General features: G+C 34.8%; 2 pseudogenes; both read right to left on the reverse strand.

Annotated features, from left to right (window-relative positions):
• Positions 1-1015: 1015 nt before the first annotated feature.
• Positions 1016-2267, reverse strand: LOC149561598 (acidic endochitinase-like; annotated as a pseudogene).
• Positions 2268-8199: 5932 nt separating this feature from the next.
• Positions 8200-9090, reverse strand: LOC149561599 (aspartic proteinase nepenthesin-2-like; annotated as a pseudogene).
• Between the last annotated feature and the right edge of the window lie 6126 nt (positions 9091-15216).

The following is a 15216-nucleotide window of genomic DNA, read 5'->3' on the forward strand; positions in this document are numbered from 1 at the left end:
AATTGTACAAAATACTTTAGACTCTAAAGCATTTTGAGAATTCTATAAAATGTTTTATATTTCAAAATATTTAAGATTCCTAAAAATGTCACTTTCTAAAATCTAAGAAGTTAAGAATAGGCCAATATTCTTCCTTTGCATATGTGATGGTCCTATTTGTATAATCATTTACAAATTAAGAGAAATATGTTGATTATTATATAAACCATTTAAAGGGAAATATAAGAAAAATACATTTATTATTAGATAAATAAGTGTTAATAAATAAAACGTAAGTTAAATCAATATTAATTAAATAGTTAAGTAGAATCTTAAATATGCACTAATAAAACCTATGTACAATAAACATATAATTAACTTGAGCACTTACGCACTAAATAAAATATTAAACATATTAATAATTGAAATATTCTAAAGGAAGGGTCACATGTTAGATGCCACATCACTAAGAAGACAGATCAATGGTTTATGTCAAGTATAAGTACCGAGTATCTCTCTCAGAAATAAGGCAAAGAGGAAATATGTATGGGTAAAAAATAAAAATAAAAATGAAGAGTACATTAGTCAAGTCAAATCTAACTATACAAAGTCTTACTTGATTACACTAGTGTCCATGTCAATTGGCATTAGACCATTTGAAAGGACAATCAAGTAGAAAGTAGCAATGCATGTTTTAGTGCAACCATGACCAATAGATTTGTATACTCTCTCTCTCTCACACTCTCACACACACGCGCGCGCGCGCGCGCGCACTATCTTCATTAAGAGGGGAAATGAATGTTGTAGTTGGTAACCCTAACTTCACATTTTAAATAATCCTATGTGAAAATTTCAAATCACTCACAATTGTTTACAACTTTCTTGGTAAGTCCCTTACTTAAAACTAAGGTTTTTACACCACATCATCAAATATGATGCCATATAAACACACTTTTCTACAAGCAATCCAAACCCCCCAAATTGAATGTTTTATTAGTCTATATGAATGTTAAATCAAAACTATTATCATGAAGAGTTAAATTGAAACATAAGATTTAAATTTAAAAAGATTTCAAAATACATGATAATGCAACAAGCATAAACTTGTAATGCACTATAACCATCAAGATATATCTTCCTATGGCTATAGCCTTAATGAAATTGGTAATCTACTTATAAATTTTTTCTAACGTTACTACATGGATGGCCTCATTATATTATGTGGTAGGTTAGGCTTGCAAACTGAGATGAATTTGGTCAGAGAGAAGACCTAATAGCCGAGCTATAACCTTCTTGCTGGTCAAAGTACTTGTTCCACAGCATGACCCCTCCATATTTGGTGTTCTTGATCTTAGGCAGCACGTCGGAGATGAGTGTGTCTGCGGGAATGAACCCACTTCCAGCAGCCGCAGAGGAGGCGGGAAGCCCCAGAAAGGTGCCCTCCGCTTGAACAGTTGTAACAGACGTCGTCCACGTGTTCCACGTATTCACCAGATTAGTAGTGTCCCCGTTGGCATACTCGTAGGAGGGGTTATTATAGAACTGAATCCACACGTAGTCGAACAGCCCCGTCTGCAGGGCCGTGTTGAGATGATCGTCGGGATATTTGCACTGCGGGGCAGCACTGAGATAGACCTTCTTCGATGTCGTGCTATAAGTGGACACGGCCCTTGCCAGATAGTCCCAGTGATCCGCCGTGGCTTCGATGTCGAAATCTATGCCGTCCAGAACGGCGGCTCCGAGAGGCCTGGAGTCCGACTGCCCTCCGAGATAGTTGTTCCACAGATACGTGGCCACGGTTTTAGCGTCGTCTGCGGAGGCGAGTGAATAGCTTGCGTAACTGGGGTCTCCTCCGAGGGAGAGAAATACCTTTACGCCGCTGGACTGGCATGAATTAATGTCGGCGCTCAGCGATTTGCAGGTTCCCGCAGAGGGCTCGCAGTGGCTCGCCAGGTTGAGAACCGGTGTCTGCCCGCTGCCGAAATTGATGAGAAAGGAGAGCATCACAAATTGGAAGTTGCCGCTTGCGCAGGTGTGAGGCTTCGCCGCCGTTTTGGCCCCAGTAAACGGTTAAACTCGCTCCCGATGCTCCGCTCAACAGCAGAGCCGGAGAAAGTACAAAGGCAATTGAGGCCCCTTTACTGATTCCGCTAGTACGTCTCTCCATGGCTTTCAATGGAGGTATACGTGTTGATGGTAGCACTGGGATCCCTTTATATACACAGGCCAGTTTGGAAGAGAAGATCAGAGGGAAATTTGTTCAGCAGCTGCTTCCGTTACGACACATTGCCTTGCCGTGTCGGGCACGGAGAGACGTTCCATGCCTCGGTTTCCACACGCGGGAATACTTTCCGTGTGGAATTTTCCTTCTGTGTCCTCGCGCTGATTGCGGTGATTTCTTCCTTGTGTGTTCTATTATAAGTAGTCCAGATTTCTGACGTGAATGGTCGTGTGTACCCGCTAGACAGCAATCTTGACTTGACTCCAGAAACAATGTCTGCCGCTCTTTCCAAAAAAGACTTTGCATTCATTTCGATAATTGTTCTTTATAAGAAGATTTTCGTTCCTTCCACATTCTTAGTCACCTGCGCACTACAAAATGATACATATTGCAAATTTTAAAATTCATTAAGGGTCTGTTTGGTTAATGGAATTAAAAAACCCAGATTTTTTTAAAATTCATTAAGGGTCTGTTTGGTTCATGGAATTAAAAAACTCAGATTTCTACAAACTTTGGTTTAGCCAAATCAAGGTTTTGTATATCTTCATTCGGATTTTTGGGATTTTACTAAAACCGTTTGTTTCGCTCGGAAGATGCGTGTTACGACACATTTTTATGCGTAAGCTTGGAGTTGAAGGCAAATTTCAAAAAATAGTCCAATCTATTGTTTTTACTGTCCTTAAAAAACAAAACTAGGTTTTGATTTTCAATTCTTACTTTTTTTAGGAAGTTGGAAAACCTAGTTTTGATGCAAAATTGGAAGTCCCATGTGCTAATTCCATTTTGCAAATTTTAGAACAAACGCACAAATTTTCAAATCCGAGTTTTAAAAAAGCCAATTCCTGTCATCTTCTAGGAACCAAACGGACCCTAAGATTAAATATACTAGCAATCACATCTTAGTGTGAAATGGGTACCTAAAGATATGTGAGAGGGGAACATATAATGTGAAATTAAAATTAGAGAAAGGTGTTATCCTAATAATGTTAGAGAGAAGCATTTTTTATATAAGAAGTTAGCAATTATAACTTTAAATCAACTTATGGGTCCATTTATAAGAAACAAAACATGACTAAAACCAATACTTGTTCAATACGGATGGTAGATTCAATTGGTTGTACATTTTCAAATATACAATTAGCAATTTTATATAAGAAGCATTTTTTATATAAGAAGTTAGCAATTATAACTTCAAATCAACTTATGGGTCCATTTATAAGAAACAAAACATGACTAAAACCAATACTTGGTCAATGCGGATAGTAGATTCAATTGACTGTACATCTTCAAATATAATTAGATATTATTCTTTTAATCTACATCTTTATTAAAGTTTTCACTATATTAATAAAAATTAAATCATAAACCAAATTTTCTATTGGCATACACTATAGTCACCTATCAATTAATATGCATGTATCTTCCAGTTATATATTCCATCTTGTTAAGGAGATTTGAAATTGAGAGCACACGGAGATTGTTGAGGATTAGATTGTAAAGTACATAACTAAATCCTAAATCATTGGAATTATATCACAAGACTTGTCACATATCAAGTTAATATCTTGGTGATCCTCATGCATAGATGATTTATACTATCATAGGATTCATCATTAGTACTCACGTAAGACAAAGCTTAAATGGCATTGAAAATAATTAGGATTCCAAACCATTCTAGGCACTTTTTATTAAGATAGATTTGATACAAATGTGTGTCATTTCTTCATTGTTGATGTTGTTCTTCACATTGCATATGTCTCCTTCTATATTGAGGATTATGTCTGGGCCCCATTCAAATTTTTTTTCTAATCATATACATAAGGAAGTGGTTTTAATAGGTGGTCCATCATATGGAGTTGGAGAAGTAGCTATTTTGAAGAAGTGTGACTAAGATATGTGCAATTGTTTTATAAAATATGAGATGTATTGAGTTTATGCTTTGTTTCATAGCTAAATATGGTTTATCAAAATGGTAAGAAAGGTGAAAATTTGGTACTTGCTACCATATGGGAGGACCATTTTTTTTAAAAATTAGATAAGTTGTCTCTAACTCTCTTTGTTTATGTAATTTATGCCTAATGTGTACTAAGAGGAGGACTGCAAAAATAGACCATAGAGGAAACAACGAGGATCTAAGTTCACTATAAGACCCACTTTTCTTTTTTCTCATTTCCCTCTAAATTATGAAATATGGTAAAAATAGTTTTGCAACTATTTTTTATTGTGTAAATCTATTTTTGAAATTGTAAAATTACCTTGCTTACTTGTATGAATTAAGCAACTGAGATAGAGCTGACAATTATTAAGGTAATAATAAAGATTTATTATCTCTACTAACTATTAGACATTTGTGAACTCTAAAAATGTATCAAACCCATCTTCACTATTTAATTTTGTCTATCAATGTCCCCTTAGTATCATATAGTTCTCAGCATCATTGGTTAGAAAGAAAGATGCTTAAAGAGATAGAGAGATGTTTAAAGAGTGAGGTTGATGTTATTGTTATGTTTTCTCTAAAGGGTGACCCAAGTTTTCCAATCACTGGCTCACAAATAACGACGAGAGGAATGCAAGATGATTGGGTCATTTTTTACCATTTGATGGTCCATTAAACTAAACTTTATGTAGAATAATTTCATTCTAAAGCTATAATGTTGCATTTTCAGAACAAAAATGATTAAAAGTGAAAACATTTCACTCATCAGACCAATTCACAAAAATGTAATCGACTGTTAAATACAGTTCTTATCGGCTAAGGTTGTAGTTGAGAAAAAAATGAAGATGAGAAATCTCAGAGCATTTATGTTACACTATTAGTTAGAAAGCTTAACGCAAAGTACCCTATTGATCTGGATTATGTTACTCAAACTTCATGGATGGGAGATTATTGATCAATTAAAACCAAGCAAGAGCTGAGCATCTATCAAACAAGATTAATGAATCTTTTTGGAGTTTAGATTTCTTAATACCTTCGAGAAAAATCCATTTTCAAACTCACCGAGTCTGTATCTGCCATAGCATGTATCACCATATTTGTCAGCAAAACTTAACTTGCCTTGGTCTTTCATACCCAACTTGGTCCTTGGCACTTTGAATAATGTGTCTCAATATGTGTCGCATCCCAATATGTGCAATGTGATATAGATCAAGCAAGATTGGATTCACAAAATGCAAGGGATTTCCATAGAGATAGTCTATATAGTGGATCTTTCTCATAATAGTGCTTGCAATACATGTCATTCGAATGGAGATGAACTCATGGTGAAGTTAATAGCTGGAATCGAAATCAAATTAAAAATGTTACTATTTCATATGTATGTATGCCATAAGATAGGTGAATGAATTTGGGCCCAAGAGTTTATAAACTAATTGAATTTCAAAAGCCCCATTTGGAATCCTTGACAATTTGTTCCTCACATTGGTCCCCTACAATGAAAAAAAGTAGTAAGTTGATTGCCCTATAAATAATCTACACTATAAAAGGCAATTTCTAGAAATCAATTTTGAAATGAAAATAAATTGAACTTGAGTTGAAAGTGCATTTTTGGATAACATATGCTAGATCTAAAAATAGAGTGCTTATACCTTCATAAACCATCTTGATTTAAAAATTCTTATGAAGATGGTTGATGTTGACTTGTACACAACTTCGAAAAGAGAAGATCATGGAGACATTCACAAATGCATAAATATGCAAATACTTGTACTCCTTACTGCGTTGATGTTTTTTCTCTATATAGAAATGGAAAATTATGGTTGGGAGCTTGACTTGAACTTGTTGAATATCAAAATGATGGATTATACATTTCTTATATATCTCTCCTAATTTTTTTATGATGTAAAAAACTTAGAGTACCTTGATGTGAATTTGATATTCTTTCTCAATCACATTCCTTAGTTGTCATCTTTTTGAGGATTATGCCACATCGTTCATGTATATTGTGACCCATCATTTCACATTTTTTGAGAAAATGTCCATTGGAGCATTTCTAAATATAATAACCAAATCCATAAATTTTGTCATCAAAGCTTTCATTTTATGTAGATAAAAAAGATGTTGGAGAAAATGATGAATTTGATTTTGCAAATATGTGGTCTACTTGTTTGGAAATTTTCTAGGATTAATTCATATCTATTTTGTGCATATTTTTGTTCTTGCACCCCTCAAAATGACCTTTCTTTGATACCTCATGTCAAACTAATCATATGTTACAGCTATGCTTATTCACTCTTCACTATTTTGTACTTCTGGATTACATTTCTTAGGAGTTTTTAAAGCCTTGTAAACAAAACTATTTTTTTTTATATCATTACATTAAATGAGGTCACATTTCCAAGTTATGCATGCATGAAAACCACACATTGAGACATTCATTTACCAAACTTTGTCCAATGACTTCCTCTTTGTATTGTGCAAAACTAGTTTTACACCTAGAAAAAACATCTATTTGGAAGTTTGTTGTTTCCAAGGAATTCATTTTGTAGATATAAATGTCATCTCGTCATTACATGATGCAACATATATTTGAGGTATTCCTATATTAAATATAACTTAATTTTATGTTTATATGTTAATTCCTATAGACATCGTGTTGAAGTTTTACTAGGGGAAGTGTTAATAATATATTTTTCTTCTTCCATTCTATCAAATTTCTCCAGGGCACAATCTCAACCTCGTCCCTTTTTTATGTTGAGGGTCTTGCACTCATGAAGACTTGATCCCTAGTTTTCTCTTTATGAGTCATTCAACTTTACCAACATACCAAGGACCCTTTGACAAATGTCTATCTTAATAGATAAAGTCAAAGAGTTCCTATGCTCATTAATTTTGGATAAATATCAACACACCCTTTCGAAGATAAAGACATAGATTTTAGTTTGGAAATGTTTCATTTGCATAATAAAGGTGCTTGGTGAAAATAGACACATCAAAGTCACAAGTTACGTAGTTGGAATGCAAACACTAAGCAAGGAAGGATGGTAAGGAGAGAAATGAGTCATGATGATGCTTATGTGGCCCAAAGTTAGTCAAATGGAAACACCAAATATGTTGCCCCCACATAACAATTTACTAGTCTATATATATATGGGTTGAGGAGGGAAATTTAGAGATACAAATATAACACTTTGAGATGGGAGAGATAGGGGAAGAGATCCAATAGCTTCCTAGGCTAACTTCATACATCTATAGTTTCTAATTTGTGCATTGAAATTTGTTGAATTTTTTGGTGAACCTTCATACGTGTCTAAAGAGTTTAAAGCTAAAGTTTAGGCATTTCTACCTTTACGAAGCTCTCTATAGAAGTCATAGAGTGTGAAGCTGCCAAAAGTGTCATTTCAAAAGGTTTTCCTGGAACCCACTATGTTCACCCACCAATAGCCATTAACCAAAAAATAGTACTTTTTCACAAATGGACCAATCAAAGACCAAGAAAGCTAAAAAATTACCTACTATTAGTACATGTCTATTAGTACAAGTCTTATTGACTACTAGTACATGTGTTATCATTTTTTTTAGACTTTTTTAAAATGGTAATTAAGAAATGTGGACAACTAATGCATCTCTTCCCCTATAATAGAAATATAGAGGGTGAAAAAATGGAAATGTTAGTATCCCTTCTATTTGGCAGCATCTATCCGTAGAGCGTCTCTTCCGTCGTAAGCATGGATTTCTTTGACGCCACTCTCAGTGCTGCAGACCGTCGATGCCTACTCTGGCTGTGGCACCACTAGAAATTATGACGATGTCAAGAGAGAACTCGCTGCCTTCTTTGCCCATGTCACGCACGAGACTGGGGATGTGCTTCTATCTTTATTAATCTTAAGCACTACAAATACGATTGTATCGATTTCCCAAAACACTGTCATGACTGATGGGAATATTGTGCTTTTGCAGCTATGCGTATACTGAAGAGATTGATGGTGCACCGAAGGATTACTGCAATTGAACCAACACTAAGTATTCATGTTGCACACAAAAGTTACTTCTCTGTACTCTACTATTCAAATACCCGCAGAAAAATCCCACCTTGTTGTTTAGTTTCAAGCAAGGCCGAATTGCCAAAGAAAGTAGTGCTAGATTTCGAAGAGGAATTTGTGAGACTAGGAGAATTTGGAATCGAGAGATTTTCCAAGCTGGGTGATCAAAGAAAGTGGCCCTCTTCCCACTCCAACAATTTCGCTCGCTTGATCGAGTCCGCTTCCTTCATTGTCATGGTGACACCCGAACAAAACTTGCGCCTTTGAAGCCCTAATTTGTGATTTGGGGGAACCAAAAGTGAAAATCTCAGAGGAAAGAATTCCTAAGGTGATGGAGAAATCACCATAAGTTTAAATGTACTCACGGGACTTAGATTTGCATGACAATTTGGGAAGAGCTTGGGCGGAACATAGGGTATGAGAACAAGGGAGCTTTTCGTAAGAGGAGGATAGAGCAGGATCAAAAATGGGTGTGGATTGTGTAAAGCAATCGAATGCAAGGTTTGCATTGAGTCCATGTCAAATCGCTTCCCATGTCTCACAATCCCTACAATGACTACCCCTAGAGTACCAATTGCCAATTTCATCACAAATTCCCCATTTTCCCTATTTACAGCTGCTCCCAAATCCGTCGCCTCTATTTTTACAATGCGTCCGCCATTAAAGCTCTCCAACCTCTGCTTGCTTCTTTTCACTACTCGTTCCAGCCATTCAATCCAACTGATGTTATGTGTTGAGAAGAGTGGAGAATCGATATGCACCAATTCTGCTCTGAATCCATTCATTCCCACATTAGTGTTCTTTAATTTGGAAGAATTTGTTGTAGCAATAGAATAAACAATTCCTCTACAAACATTGCAGAAAAGATTCAACCCAATTCGACCTGCCGGGATCAACACTAGTTTCTTCATTTCAAAGAATCCAGAAGAATATTTTTTGCTTGTTATTGTCAGAGACCCAACACTCGGTGATGATGGTAATGGTATATGGTCCATGAAATGAGCTCACAGATAACCCCCGTCTGGCGTGCAATATCCAGTCTTTGAAAACGTGTACATGTACTGCTGTAGCGATAATGTGAGCAGTTGAGGATTTTGTATGTCCTGATTTAATTGATTGCCGACGACAATGGTTTGGACATGTTTAATGGCTGAGATTGATTTGATGGTCGTCCAACCTCCTGGTGACTTTCGTCCGTGGATTGTATAAATCACGTCTCTCATCTCATATAGGGAACGCTTCCGCGTAATTATAATTTTTCAAACTTTTCAATTTAATATTTTACATTATTCAGGATGATATTTTGTTGATTTAAAATTATTTAAGAATTGGCTAAATTTATTTTATTTCAATATAATATATTTTAATTTTTCAACATCTATATTATTCATTATATTACAATTTTAAAACAATATAACTTAATGATTAAATCAAATTATCTTGAAATTAATTATGTTATTTTGAAAGCTAATTGAAATTTGAAATATAAAAACTATTTGAGTAATCTATAATTTGAAGAATGAATAGACACTAGGTAAGAATAATAATAATAATAGCTCTATGAGATGATGATAGAAATTAGAAGAATAAGAATTTAAATAGATTGAAATGGATGTAGTTTTGATTGTTGTCAAATTATGACAAAGTTTTGTAAGATGGAATTTGAAATTAAAATAACTCTTAGATTTTGGTGATAGATAGATTTTAAGTTTTTAAGGTCTATAGCATTTCTTTGTATTGAGTTTGATTATTGTAATTTTAATCTAGGGATGTAATTTACGCCACGTGACATAAATTTCTCTTTGATTTTGGTACGAATTGTTCACTTGCATAATACATGTGTTAAGGAATACATAATGATATTGTAGATAGTAAAGTCATCTCATACTTGCTTTTACACTCATTACAGATGCATTCTCAATGTTTCCCTATCTACTCTTGTTACTAATTATTGTGGTTCACTAATATACATGTTAAGTTTTGTTTTATACAAAATTGTTCTTGGTACCTTTAGTATTGTATATGATCTTCTTTACATTTGCAGTGTGATTGAATACTTACATTGGCTTACAAATAACACTCTAATTGCAAAATATCTTCTCAAAAAATATAATATTTTCTTACTCTAAGCTTAAAGGAAGGAACTCCAGCTTGCCAAGAGCTCTTGTTTTTTTTTTCATTTTTACTAGTACTACTATCTACAATAACTATAATAATGTCCTTTTTCTTAGGAAAATTATTAAAACTATAATCTAAAATCTTTTGTCTTCTAATAATATGAATAAAGTCTTTAGAACTCTTAAACATGTTATATCAAAAAGGAGATAATAGCTAGAACAAAAGAATTAATACATTTTTTGTCGATGGAAACAAAGCATAAGATCTTTTAGAAACTAATCATAGCCTCTTGGTCTTTACTGAAGTGATTAAGCTCTTTTCTCCATTTATCATTGTCCTCATTTTTATATTCATGGTTTCTTTATTTTAGGTACTTAGATTTGGTTTGATCATTCGAGTAACTGCTCCAAAAATGCCATGTTCACCAAACCATCTTGAACCCTTCTTATAGAAGTGACAACAAAGCAGTATTCCTCCATTCAAATAGTATTAGGAATGATTTGTTCTAATGCAACAATTTTATCGTGTAGGGCATGAATATAACCCATGATTTTACCTTCAATGAACATTCTACATATATTTTTTGAATAAGTTATCCTTCCTAGTTTCGAAAAGAGTAGGGGAATTACACTCTAGGACCCTAATTTATTACACATTCCCTAGATTCAATATAATCTTAGAGGATTTTTCATCCTCTGAATCCTTTATTTATTCTTCCTTCTCATAATCTTTGTCCTTAAAATCATCTATTTCTTTAAGATCCTCTGAGGCATACTCTTGGCCAGTTTGTAAACCACTTCCTCTTCATTTCATTTATCCTTCTAGTATCTTTCTTATTTCTAATCCACATCGACCTCCTTTCCCCTGAGTTGGACTTCCTTTTGAGATTCATTATATTGATATTATGTAAAACCAAGTATTTAAGAAAATGGTCATAGATTGACAAACATTCAACATGGTAATTTGGACTTTCGTGGATTGTATAGCTAGTAATCTCACCCCAACAAGATGTAATGGTTATGCTAAAATAAAGATATAGTTGAGTAATATATTAAAGGGTACCCTTAAACAATCAACTAGGTACAATGATTAGATTAAGGGCCTGTTTGGTTGCTAGCATAGAAATTGAAAATTAGAATAGAAAATGGGAATGGGAATGGAAAGTGGCACTTCAAGTCTTGTTCGGTTCACCTAGGATTTGATTGGAAATTTATTAATCTTTTGTTCGGTTGTACAAGAATTGGCAAGGGAAATGGAAAAAGGTGTTTTCTGATTGTTTCCCTATAATTGATGTTGAGGCTGTAGGACGAGGTTTTGGAAGAGATAGTGATGGTGAAGCAGTGGTTGAAGAATGCATTAGAGATCTAGTTGTCCCTGAAATTGTTGGATCCACGGATGTGGTTGCAATAGTGGGGCATTGTTAGATTATAGTTTCTAATTGTGGTGATTCAAGGGTTGTTTTGTCTCGTGCGAGAAGAGCCATTGCACTTTCTATGGATCATAAAGTGAGGCCACATTCCTGATATAGTTACAATCTATATATTTCAATGCTCTTTCTATTGTATCATATTTCATTATAGTAAGTTGGAGAGATTCAGAATGAAATGCTCTATATGGATCTGAATTGAACATGATTGAAGCCTAACAGAGATGATGAAATGGAAAGGATTGGGATGAAAAAGGGAAAAGTTATCACATTTTTAGAGTACTTGCAATGTCTAGGACCATTGGTACACCACTTTCTCTTTTTGGCTAAGGATTTTATTCATTATTTATGGATGCCTTGGATTTTTCAGTCCTAATCATATTTGTTTCTTTTTAACTAATGAGTTTAAACTATTGCAAGGGATTGGTATCTAAAGCCATTTGTTATTGTTGATCTTGATGTTACATGCATTAAGTTAAAAAGGAAGATGAATATAAATATAACCCAACTGAAAGAAATAAAAGAACGAAACAACATACCACTTACAAACTGCTATAACAAAGAAAATATCAAATCATCGTAATATGAGCGGATGCCAATATGATTCAATCCCAATGTGTATAACCATCATGGACCCAAAATATTATATAATTTGGAAAAAATAGATTAGGAAGAGGAATGACTTTTTCCAATAACATATATTTTCTGGTATAGACATTGCTCATTTTAGGGACAAAATGAGAATATGTCTTCCTATTCTCAATTTTGATTTGGCGTACCAAACAAAGAATATAAAACTTATTCTAATTTTCTCTTCTTATTCTCATTGTATTCTAGCAACCAATCGGGCCCTAAAGAAAGATATACCAACATATGAAAGAGCAGTCATATTAAAATCAAATAATTTCAATCAAATGTAAGAGGATAATGAATTTAAAAAGTCAAATTTTATGTATTTATAAATATCGATGGATATAGTACATTACAAATAAATTTAACACCATGTTAGATTCATTGTTTTTAATTAAGGAAAATAGGTTTCAATGGGGCCCTGAAACCCTTACACAACATAATATAGTCATAAAAAGAATGCTTAAAGTATCAGAATAACTAAAAGAAACACACTAAAATAGCACCCCAACCCCCCCACTCCCCCATAGATAAAAGAAAGAAACCTAAAAAAAAAAATTAGGGGAACGAGACAAAAAACCAAGAGTGGCCAAAAAGCCAGCTCTTGAAGGCTACTCAGGTGATTTCTTTGAGTATTTTTGTAGCTCGTATTTCTAGCTCCGACATTCTTCCAACCACCTCCTTCATGTTAGACAAATCTTTATTAGGTTCCTGGATATCCTTCTTCTTTGTGTTGGATCTAGTTCTCTTCCTTGAACTATCCTTAGGAGACCTATCCTTGGTGTTGTTGGGAGAAAAATCATCCTCTTTGATGGCCCTATGTTCCTCCACTTTGTTAATGAGCACCTTTATGTTCTCATTGGCCTCTTTGAGAATGTTGTAGCTTTTCTCAGCAATATTATGCATAGAGCTCTCCATGGTTTGGACCCTACTCTTCACTTCCTCCACTCTGTTATCCATGTACTTTTCCTCTTCTATTTTCATTTTCTACAAGTTGTAATTCTCCCTCTCCAAGATGCTTACTCTGTATTTGAGCTCCTGAATTTCATTGAAAATCCATTTAGTGGTGCAATATCTATCTATCGCACTATTTTTTGCATTGTTGAGCACATCCATTTGAGGATTTTCCTTGGTGGTGTCACTTAAAATCACAAGGGTCGGGTCAATCAACTCTTCCATTTGGATTTTGCCCTCTTTATTCTCCTTGACCATAGTTCTAATCAATTGTCTATTAATCCCCATCCTAGAAAACACAATATTAAAGTTCCTCCACACCACATTCTTATCTTTGCTCATAATCATGCATTCGTATTGGCTGGATCCAAATTCCTCATAGTCCTACTCTTGCTCTTCCCTGTCACTCTAATTATATCGCCCTCGGCACTATCCTTCCCCACCCCCTACTTTTCCTCCTTGGAGCTAGCTTTCTCTCTTTTCCCACCCCCGAAGGTCTTGACCTCACATTCCTCCTCTTTATTGGCCGACATTTTAATGGTAATGTTTCTCTTACCACCCTTCCTCTCAATGTCCTCCCCTCCTCTGAGATGGGTCTCCTCTTCCCCTTAAACATTGTCGCCCTTCGTATCTATGCCCTTCACCCTTTCATTATAGTCCTTATCTGAAGAGATGTCAAAACCCTGTTTAGGTTCAATAATTACTTTCTTCTCCTTTCTCTCTATTTTAATACTTTTTTTTTTACCAGTATTACCCTATGGGGAAGCTTCCTCCTCTAAGTCTGAGTGCATCTCTTGGCTGTCCTCAATATTTGAAGCATATAGTCCTCTCTCGACTCATCTGGAACAACTCTACCCTTGTTCTCCTCCTTCCTATTCTTAATTTGTTTCCCCATAGATCTAGCCTTAAAAAATTCATAGATTAACAGCAAGATCCCCTCATAGAAGGTTGGGTTACTAGAGTTCTTCTCTTTATATTCATTAATATTTCCATTAATAGATGAATAAAGGTAGAAAGGAATAGATATCTTTGCCCCATATCTGAAATGGTTGAGAAGCATGAAATGGTGACTGCAGAGGTGGTCAAATCTCATGTCAAGGGAAATGTACTTGATTATAACCCTCAACACAAACCTCCAAAGTGGATTAATGATGCTTGATAGGTAGTAAGTACCTTTCTTCACTAAAGTCTTCTTTTCCTCCAAATCCTTAGTGAATTCAACCACAGCCTACCTTGAAATCTTTATATTTCTATAGAATTTTTTCCCCGTGATGGGAATACCAGTCACTGCAGAGATAACATCCTCCATCACCATGAAAACCACTCCATCAATATTAACAATCTGTTCATTCTAGCTCTTTACCATGCTCCACGTAACCGAGGGTTTCCATCTGTGGAGTCATTCAATGAAATTTGTGACTTCGCCTTTTTTAAAAATGCTCCACACCTTGGAGCATCTATACCACTACTGAGCTTTGTGCTCAAGTTCCCTCCTGTGTCTTTCCCCCACCATTATTTCTTCCTCTCTGCAAGCTTTTTTCCTAGTTTGGATATTCTTTGAAGCTGGATTATTGTTGACATTAGTCATTTTCTCAAAACTTCTTTTCACATTGTGTACTGTATGCCTAAAATTGATCCTCAAAGTGAGATGGTGGATATTATTGATGTGAAAATTAAAATTACTTTTGTACTTACACATCATATTTTTTGCACATTTCTCATAACTCATAAGCAAACATAATGAACCTTTTTATGATTCCCAATCTACTCAGGATCATTTCCTTTTCAATCAGCTCATTAATATCTGGCAAAAAATTATGCCCGTCCGTCCACTTTGCTAGTTCATTATTCTTGACTGCCCAGTTGGCCAACCTATCAGCCACTTGATTGGCTTCCCTATACCCGTTAG

Source organism: Cupressus sempervirens, chromosome 4 (assembly GCF_028749045.1).
Source record: "Cupressus sempervirens isolate cs-2001-9-10 chromosome 4, ASM2874904v1, whole genome shotgun sequence".
Classification (NCBI taxonomy): Eukaryota; Viridiplantae; Streptophyta; class Pinopsida; order Cupressales; family Cupressaceae; genus Cupressus; species Cupressus sempervirens.